This window comes from Mus musculus, chromosome 3 (genome assembly GCF_000001635.26).
Source record: "Mus musculus strain C57BL/6J chromosome 3, GRCm38.p6 C57BL/6J".
NCBI classification, from domain to species: Eukaryota; Metazoa; Chordata; class Mammalia; order Rodentia; family Muridae; genus Mus; species Mus musculus.
In genome coordinates, this window is record NC_000069.6 from 10972482 (window position 1) to 10980362 (window position 7881).

Genomic DNA, 7881 nt, shown 5'->3' on the forward strand with positions numbered 1-7881 from the left:
CCAAAAATGTTCAAAAATATCTCATGAATATTTTATAAAGACAGAAAGACAAGTTGTGATACTAGTTAATTTTCTAAGTGGATTATTAAATAGTTGAAAATTTCTTTAAGCATTTAAACTTCATTAGTAACTGTAAGATCACTCAAAAACTATTACTTTATTACATGAAAAACAAAGCAAAGTTTTGCAAAGGTGTTTTTAATGCAGAGAACTTATAGTCACTACAAATCATGGGAAAACAACTCTTCATTTAAAGGTGAATAAGAATGAAAACAAATTAATTAGTCTACAGGAAAATTAAAAAGAAATTAGACAAATCCAGTGAAAGAGAACTAGAAAGATGTATAAATATAATCATGATGATTAGATAAGTATGTGGAAAATTCATTTTTTGTATTTTTTCAAATGATTATTGTTTACAGAAAACATTAGTCAAGGCTTCATGGATTGTGTAGTCTTCTTCACAGTTACCTCCATAGTACAGTTAATGTATCACTCTAGTGGTGAGAAGCTGAAATGTTAGTTAACGACAGTTCCTGTGTAGGGTTCATATTCTACAGTGTGTGTATGTGTGTGTGTGTGTGTGTGTGTGTGTGTGTGTGTGTATGTGTGTGTGTGTGTGTGTGTGCGTGTGTGTGTATGTGTGTGTGTGTGTGTGTGTATGTGTGTGCGTGTGTGTGTGTGTGTGTATGTGCATGTGTGTGTGTGTGTGTGTGTGTGTGTGTGTGTATGTGTGTGTGTGTGTGTGTGTGTGTGTGTGTGTGTGTGAACCACACGTACATATGAGGGCTATATGTGAGGGTTTTGACATGGCCAGTTTTCTCTGAGTCCAAAGTTCATTTCTCAGTCTGAAAACTTCTCAGTTACTTCAGTAGCAAAGTTTGATATGTGATTGTTTGAAAGTTAAAAATTCGAGATGGTTTGGATTCGAGATGGTTTGGAAAACTTAAAAACATGGTGTTGGGATGGTGGTTTCCTCAGAGCTCTTGGAATTAACTCTTTTTTTTTTTTCTTTTTTTTTATCTCTGGCCCATCACATTTCCTGGTTCTCTGTCTTCTTCCTTCTTTAAAGCTGGTAATGGCCATCCAAGCCCTTCTCCCCTAGCATTGACCCTGCCTGGCTGGGTTTCTCTGAGATCCTAGCAAGCACTTCTGATTATAACTTCTAACGTTGTCCGCACAACTCAATGTGATTTCTCTGGTTAAGGCCAATTAGTAAACAAGTTCATCCTGTCTGAAACTTTCATTTTTAAATATATTCTATAATACATTTACAGGTTGTAGAGAATAGTATATGGCTATATATGATTTGTCTACCATCACAGAAAGCCATAAAACTCTCTTACATCTTGCCTCTTTGAAAATAAAATACATAATTTAATACGATTTTGAAAGAAATGAAAGAAATGACAGTCTCTGAATTTAGAAGTGACAAAGTTGTATATTGGTATGGTTTTCACAGACTGAGATACACTTGTGAAAACCATCTTGCTGTGGGAAGAAGGATGGAAAAATATTTTGGGCAGTTACAAAATATGAAAACTACATAAAGAAGCATATGCAAAATATGAAAATAAATGTATTTCAGAAAATACTATTATTTTTGTAATTTAAAAAATTTCATTGGCTCTTTGTGAATTTTGCATCAGGTACCCTAATTCCACTCCTATACCCATGCCCTTATACCTACCCTCCCCCGCTGGCATTCTACCTAAAGACAGAGAAAACAAAATCTCATTGTGGAAGCTCTGCTGTGTCTCACCCAGAACGATAGTATTCCATTTGTCCACACTTCTTTTCTTGCCAACGTTCACTGTAATGACTCATTGGTCTGGTAGGGGCCTTGGACTTCTGCTACTTACTTTATCAATATTGGAATCTCCCTGAGACTCCAATGCAGTGTCATGTTGTTGCCCTGTGTCATGGAGATCCTCTAGTTTTGGATCTGTAGGATCTTCTGCAGCAGTTCAAACATGGGGTGGATGACGGGATGGGACAATTCAAAGCCCTGGCTCTGGGCCTGAGATGTATCTGAGATGATCAGTTTACCAGCACTTCCACTCTCAAGCCCTCCCGGCTGGCTCACCAGCAATCCCTGCAACCAGGACAAGCTCTACCCTGCTGCCCAAGTGAGGTGCAGAGCCTGCTCTCTGAGTGCGGCAGCAGGTGAAGGGGAGGCCAGTTTCCCTGCTACCATGACCCCAGGGCCAGATGGGGAGAGGGAAGAAGGAAGGGTGGAGAAGGGAGGGGCAGGGGAAGGGGAGTGGAGGAGAGTATCTCTCCCTTGTTGTCCATGCCAGCACAAAAAGACAAGTGGTAAGTAGGGCCAGCTCTCCCATGCCTTCCCAGTACTGCAGCTCCTGTCCTCGAGTCTCTAGGGCCAGCTCTTTCACAGTGTCTAGGTGAGAGGTAGGACTAGCTCTGGGCAGCCCTCAGACATCAATATGTGCAGACCAGAAACATCTGTCTGGCCTTTGATGGTAAAGGGTCCCTGCTGCTTCATGGCCATGGACCCAGACACACCCCCCAGGCCCAGGGCAGCACAGGCCAGTACCCCACCATAGTTCTGGATAGCATCACCAGCTATTCACATCCAGCTGTTAGTCACTACCCTTGAATATCCAGTTCTGCTTTTCGTCATTGTGCCCAGGTCCTTCTCTTTCTCTTTCATTTCTCCATTGACTTGTTCCTTTTAGTGGCATCTAGGGTCTCTGAATGTCTGGGGTTGTGTCAGAGTGTTCTCGGGAGTATTCTGCCTCTCTTGCATATTCTGCCAGAAAGGGGTCATTTTGAGCATTGTCTGCCCCCCAGGTGCCCAGCATTAGACTGGTCCCAGATGAAAGAGATCTAGTCTCCAGCTTACTTCTTGTTCTGGGAGCCAGTATAGGCCTGCTTAGCACCTGACTCGTGGTCAATCTCAGGCTAGCTCTCTGTTTGGAACCCTGACGCTAGATTCTTTTGGTCTCAAGCTGACTTTTTTTTCAGGGAATGTTAGGCTACTAATCATTCAGATGTAATAAATAGGTCAGAACATTGACCATAGATGTAGCTTCTCTCCTCTCTGCAACCTACTGACACAAATGGCAGCCACATCTGCAAGGCAATTCTATCAGTTTTTTTTTAATTAATGAATCACAATGGAGTTATCAAAGTAAAATTGTCATTACAGGAAGCTTATGGAAGCTGAATAAGAAAAAGAAAAATTCAGTTATTTTATAAACTGTAAAAAAATCTTCAAGGAGTAGTTGCCAGAGTATTTCAATGTTTTTAGAAAATGAAGGAAAAAGAAAAGCTTTAAAAATCTAACAAAGAAAACTGAAAATAATTATATCAGTCTAAGTTATGAACACAGATGAAAAATACTAATTATGAGCAAATGGTATCCAGATGAATTGAAAGGACATAATTTATCATGGCCACTGGGGCTTGTTCATAAATGCAAAAATGAATCAATACTATGAAATCCATTAATCACTTCATATTCACAGGCCTAATGAAATAGGTTAAGTACCACCATGTAAATTTGATTGAACAGAATGATCATTTATGGCCCAAACATATGAGACACACAGCCACAATGTACTGTTAGATAGCTAACACAGCTTAGGATAGATAGATACTAAAACTATTTTAAAACAAAGGCAAACATTTGTTTATTTTGTAGAAAATAGTTTATGTATTTTTTTAATAAAAACATAAGAAAAGCTGACATACATGTGTCATTCATAGATTTAACATCTGATATACAGTTGGGGATTTTGCTGCCATTTGAGATTATTTAATTTTGTACAGAAGGGTAACTTCAGTGACTTCCCACTGGATATATTGAAATGCAATGGCTCTATATGTTTAAGTTTTATTTTGAAACATTGTAGATTGTGGACACGAAGCATGAGAAACAATCAGTACTGCTATTTATATTTCTCTTATTTTTCAGATATTTTGCCTAACAATTAAGTATAAAGCAGGTCTAAAAATAGTTGATGTAAACCAGTACTATATGTTCAGAAATTTAAGAAAAAACGAAAACAGAACACTCAGCTTCTCTTTTGTTCTTTAAAGCATAAACATTACATCATTATTAATGTCACAAAATTGATTCCAAAAATTACATATTAAGGTGTGTAAGAAAGCAAATCCAAAGAAATCAATTATCAGTACAAGAAAATTATGTCTTATTGATTCAATTAGTGTTGATTTATAGATTGACTGAAAAGTCCTGATTGAAACAATGACTCTTTGATGGAGATGGTGGTCCACATATTTTTACTTTATGAATCTGTGAGTTAGTAAAGTACCTGTCACAAACATTTGTTATGCACACAAGCAACTGACTAGGTAAAGGGACTGGAGGTCCCTTTGCCACACTGAGATTATTGAAATGGGAAGAATGGAATGACTTTAGATAGTTTCCTTTGAGATTTTGTGCTGACATCATTACTAACATAATTGTTGAGAAGATATTGAAAAATAAAATAAAATATTGAAAATAAAAATCACAGCATAATAAACATCATGTTCAATTAAATGCATTCACATCGATTTGTCTCCAAGCCTATCTTTTAATAGGGACCTAATTAATAATCCATATTATCCTTTTCTATAATGTTTCATAACGATAAATTTTCTATCCATTATGACAAAGTGATTATTCACTTTAATAAGATTGTTGTTGAGCAATTCAGCTAATGATAGATCTTGTTAGCTACTGTGGGAACTGGGGCAAGCACCTGAAAGCAGAGCACATGACAGAAGCCTGGCATGGGAAGTTTCAGAAAGAAGTTAAATGTACAACATTTTGATTAAAAAAAAAAATCTGTTTCTGGTCAGCTGGAGCTGAAAAGTTGACCATGACTAGCAAAAACCCAAAAGTACTAAAATAAAACATTTAATTTGCTGGAATACTGATTGGCTAGGGCTGAAGACTAAGAAGCAACCAGCATCATTGATATAAAATCTTCCAGGAAGTGTTTATCAGGGTCATTACAGAGAAGCTGTACACCAGAGAGAGCCAAGTAAATACTTTATTCAGGCAGATGAACTCGGTAGTTTGTAAAAGTCACCCAACTGACACTTGTTTTGAAGGTATGAAGGTTCATGAACCTCAACTGAGGCTTGGCACAATTTGACAGGGATGGATTTCTTAAAGAGAGTCCATGAGAGGGCATTAGTGAAGGTGCAGCCTCAGTTGTAGTAGAAGTCTCAGGATTGATTGGCCTAGTACCACGTGCCAGGCCAGAGGACCTGAGGAGAACCCAGGAGAAGCTACTGTAAAGGTGAAGCCAAGTTGCAGTGGAGATCTGAGGATTTGGGATATGTCAGTACCAGGGAATAATTGCCAAGAATAGTAACTGCTGTGGAGTGGAGCTTTTGAACTTATCAGATGAACTGTGTGTTTTGTGATTGGCAAAGCTGGAGAACTAGCCCTTTGTGGCACAGAGGATTCTGAGTGGTTCCCAGATGTGAATCACTGAATTATGTCCACTGTTGGATATGCTTTCTTAGTTTTGACTGTGTCCTAGTCTTTCCTGTTTAAAATAAGAAGTATTAACTTAATCTTTATATTTTCAGGAGTCCACAGTTAAGAGACTTGGGGATTTTAGAGAAATATATAATTTTATAGATTTGGGAATTTTAGAAAGACTTCAGATAATTCAGTAAGAATTTGCATAGTTTAGATAAATGGAACTTAGGGACTTTTGATGTTTTAAAGATACTGAACTTTCTCTTGTTAATTAATTTATTTACATCCTGACCACAGCCTCCTCTCTCTTCTCTTTCCCTTTCCCTCCATCTTTCCTCTCCTTCGCTCATTCCTTCTCCCTGTCTTCTCAGAAAAGGAGAGTCCTCCCGTGGATATCAATCAGCCTTGGCATATCAAGTTGCAGTATGCCAAGGTGCATTTTCTACTACTGAGCCTGGAAAAGGAAACCCAGTTAAGGGAAAGGAATCCAAAGGCAGAAAGAGTCAATGACAGCTCTTACTCCTGCGTTTAGAAGGTCCTACATGAAGACCAAGCTGCACATCTGTTATGTACAGAGGGCATAGGTCTAGCCCAAGCATGCTTTCTGGTTGGTGATTCAGTCTCTATGAGCTTCAATGGGACCAGCTTAGTAGATTCTGAAGGCGTTCTTATGGTGTCCTTGACCCTGCTGGATTCTCCATTCTTCCCCCACCCCTCTTCCACAGGATTCCCCTCGTTCTGCCTAATGTATGGCCATGGGTCTCTGCATCCGTTTCCGTCACTTTCTGAGTGAAGTCTCAGATGACAGTTTTGCTAGGCTCTTGTCTGCAAGTATAGCAGAGTATAAATGCTACTTTCAAGGCTTGGTTCTCAAGTTGGGCCAGTCATTCGTTGGCCATTCCTTCAATTTCTGCTCCATCTTTATTCCTACACATCTAGAAGGCATGACAAATTTAGGGCTGAAGGTTTTGTGGCTTGGTTGGTGTCCCCATCTCTCCATTGGAAGTCTTGCCTGGTTATATGAGGTGCCTATTTCAGGTTCTCTATCACTCATTGCTAAGAGTCTTAGTTATGGTAACCCTCATAGATACAGGGGAGTTTCCATTTAATGCAATCCCCATCAAAATCCTGACACAATTCTTTATAGACCTTGGAAGAACAATACTAAATTTATCTGAAAAACAAACAGCCCCTAGGTAGCTAATACAATCAACAGAACTTTTTGACAAATCACCTGACTCAGCAGTATTGAGATGCAGTAGAATGGAAGAGGTATTCAACCTTTTTTTAAAATTAATTAATTAATTAATTAATTTATTTATTTACTTACAGATAATTAGATCAAATGTGGATACTAGAGCACATTGTAAATGGCTCCATTACTATCTGGAATGACTTATGAGGATAGGAATTCAGTTCACCCATGGCATACAAGCAAACAAACAAATAACAACATCAGATAAAGCAATTCAGTTGGAAGTTTTAGTAGAAAGACATTATCCTTACTTGCTTTTTATCTTTACCTAATTCATGTTATGGGGAGGATGTATTGTAATGATAAAAGTTGGCAATGATATATTTAAATTATGATGCTTCTTCTATTCAAAATCCATCCTTATGTTTAATATGTTGAATTCAATATTAGGTGTATATAGTTAAAATGATATTATAATTGAAAGTATCTAATATACTTGTAAAGTACCTTATATGAAAATACCTTTTAGCATTGGCTGTCTTGGGTACTAGTAATATTAGAAGACAGACTAAAACCATGAAAAAAAATACCTGACATTCAGATATATTTTAAAAGTTACCAGTTGACTTTTGGTCCTTTTATTTGTGTCAAAATGTGTGTGCCTCAAACTTCTACAAAAAGCTGAGATATATTAATTCCAAGGTATCCCTTCTGCAGCCTAGACCTAGTGTAGACCCTGGCACTTTTCAAATCTTCAGATGGGGTGGAGCTGCTTGCCCATCTGAGGTACAGGTAGAAAAAAGAAATCTATTTTTTTTCTGATGAAAAGAAGTAAAAGTGATGGTTTTATAATTTAAAATGAATGTTGAATGTTTTTGTTGTTGTTGTTGTTGTTGTTGTTGTTTTAGCATTCTTTGACTGCTGTAGGAAACAGCAGGCTGGGGGAGTGGGGGCTTTCTGGGTTAGGTGACTGATCTCTGTTTTCATACCTACTTGGATTTGATTCTGTTTTTGAGCACTGGCCATCCTCCTGAAAATGACTGATCACATTGTAGAATAGGAAGCCACAGGTCTTTTTCATTCTTGCTTACCTGAAAATTGAATCTTGAATTGTGACGAATTCTTAATCATGCCTCTGCACAGGATGGCCTCAGGTGCCACGTATGTCCTGGAAGTGTTCCCTCCAGTCCTAATCTCACTGTGATATTCTCAGCAGCCCCTT

The 7881-nt window shown here is 38.1% G+C and overlaps 1 pseudogene; it reads right to left on the bottom strand.

The window, feature by feature from the left end:
- Positions 1–2987: 2987 nt before the first annotated feature.
- Gm22795 lies at positions 2988–3105 on the bottom strand (annotated as a pseudogene).
- Positions 3106–7881: the final 4776 nt, after the last annotated feature.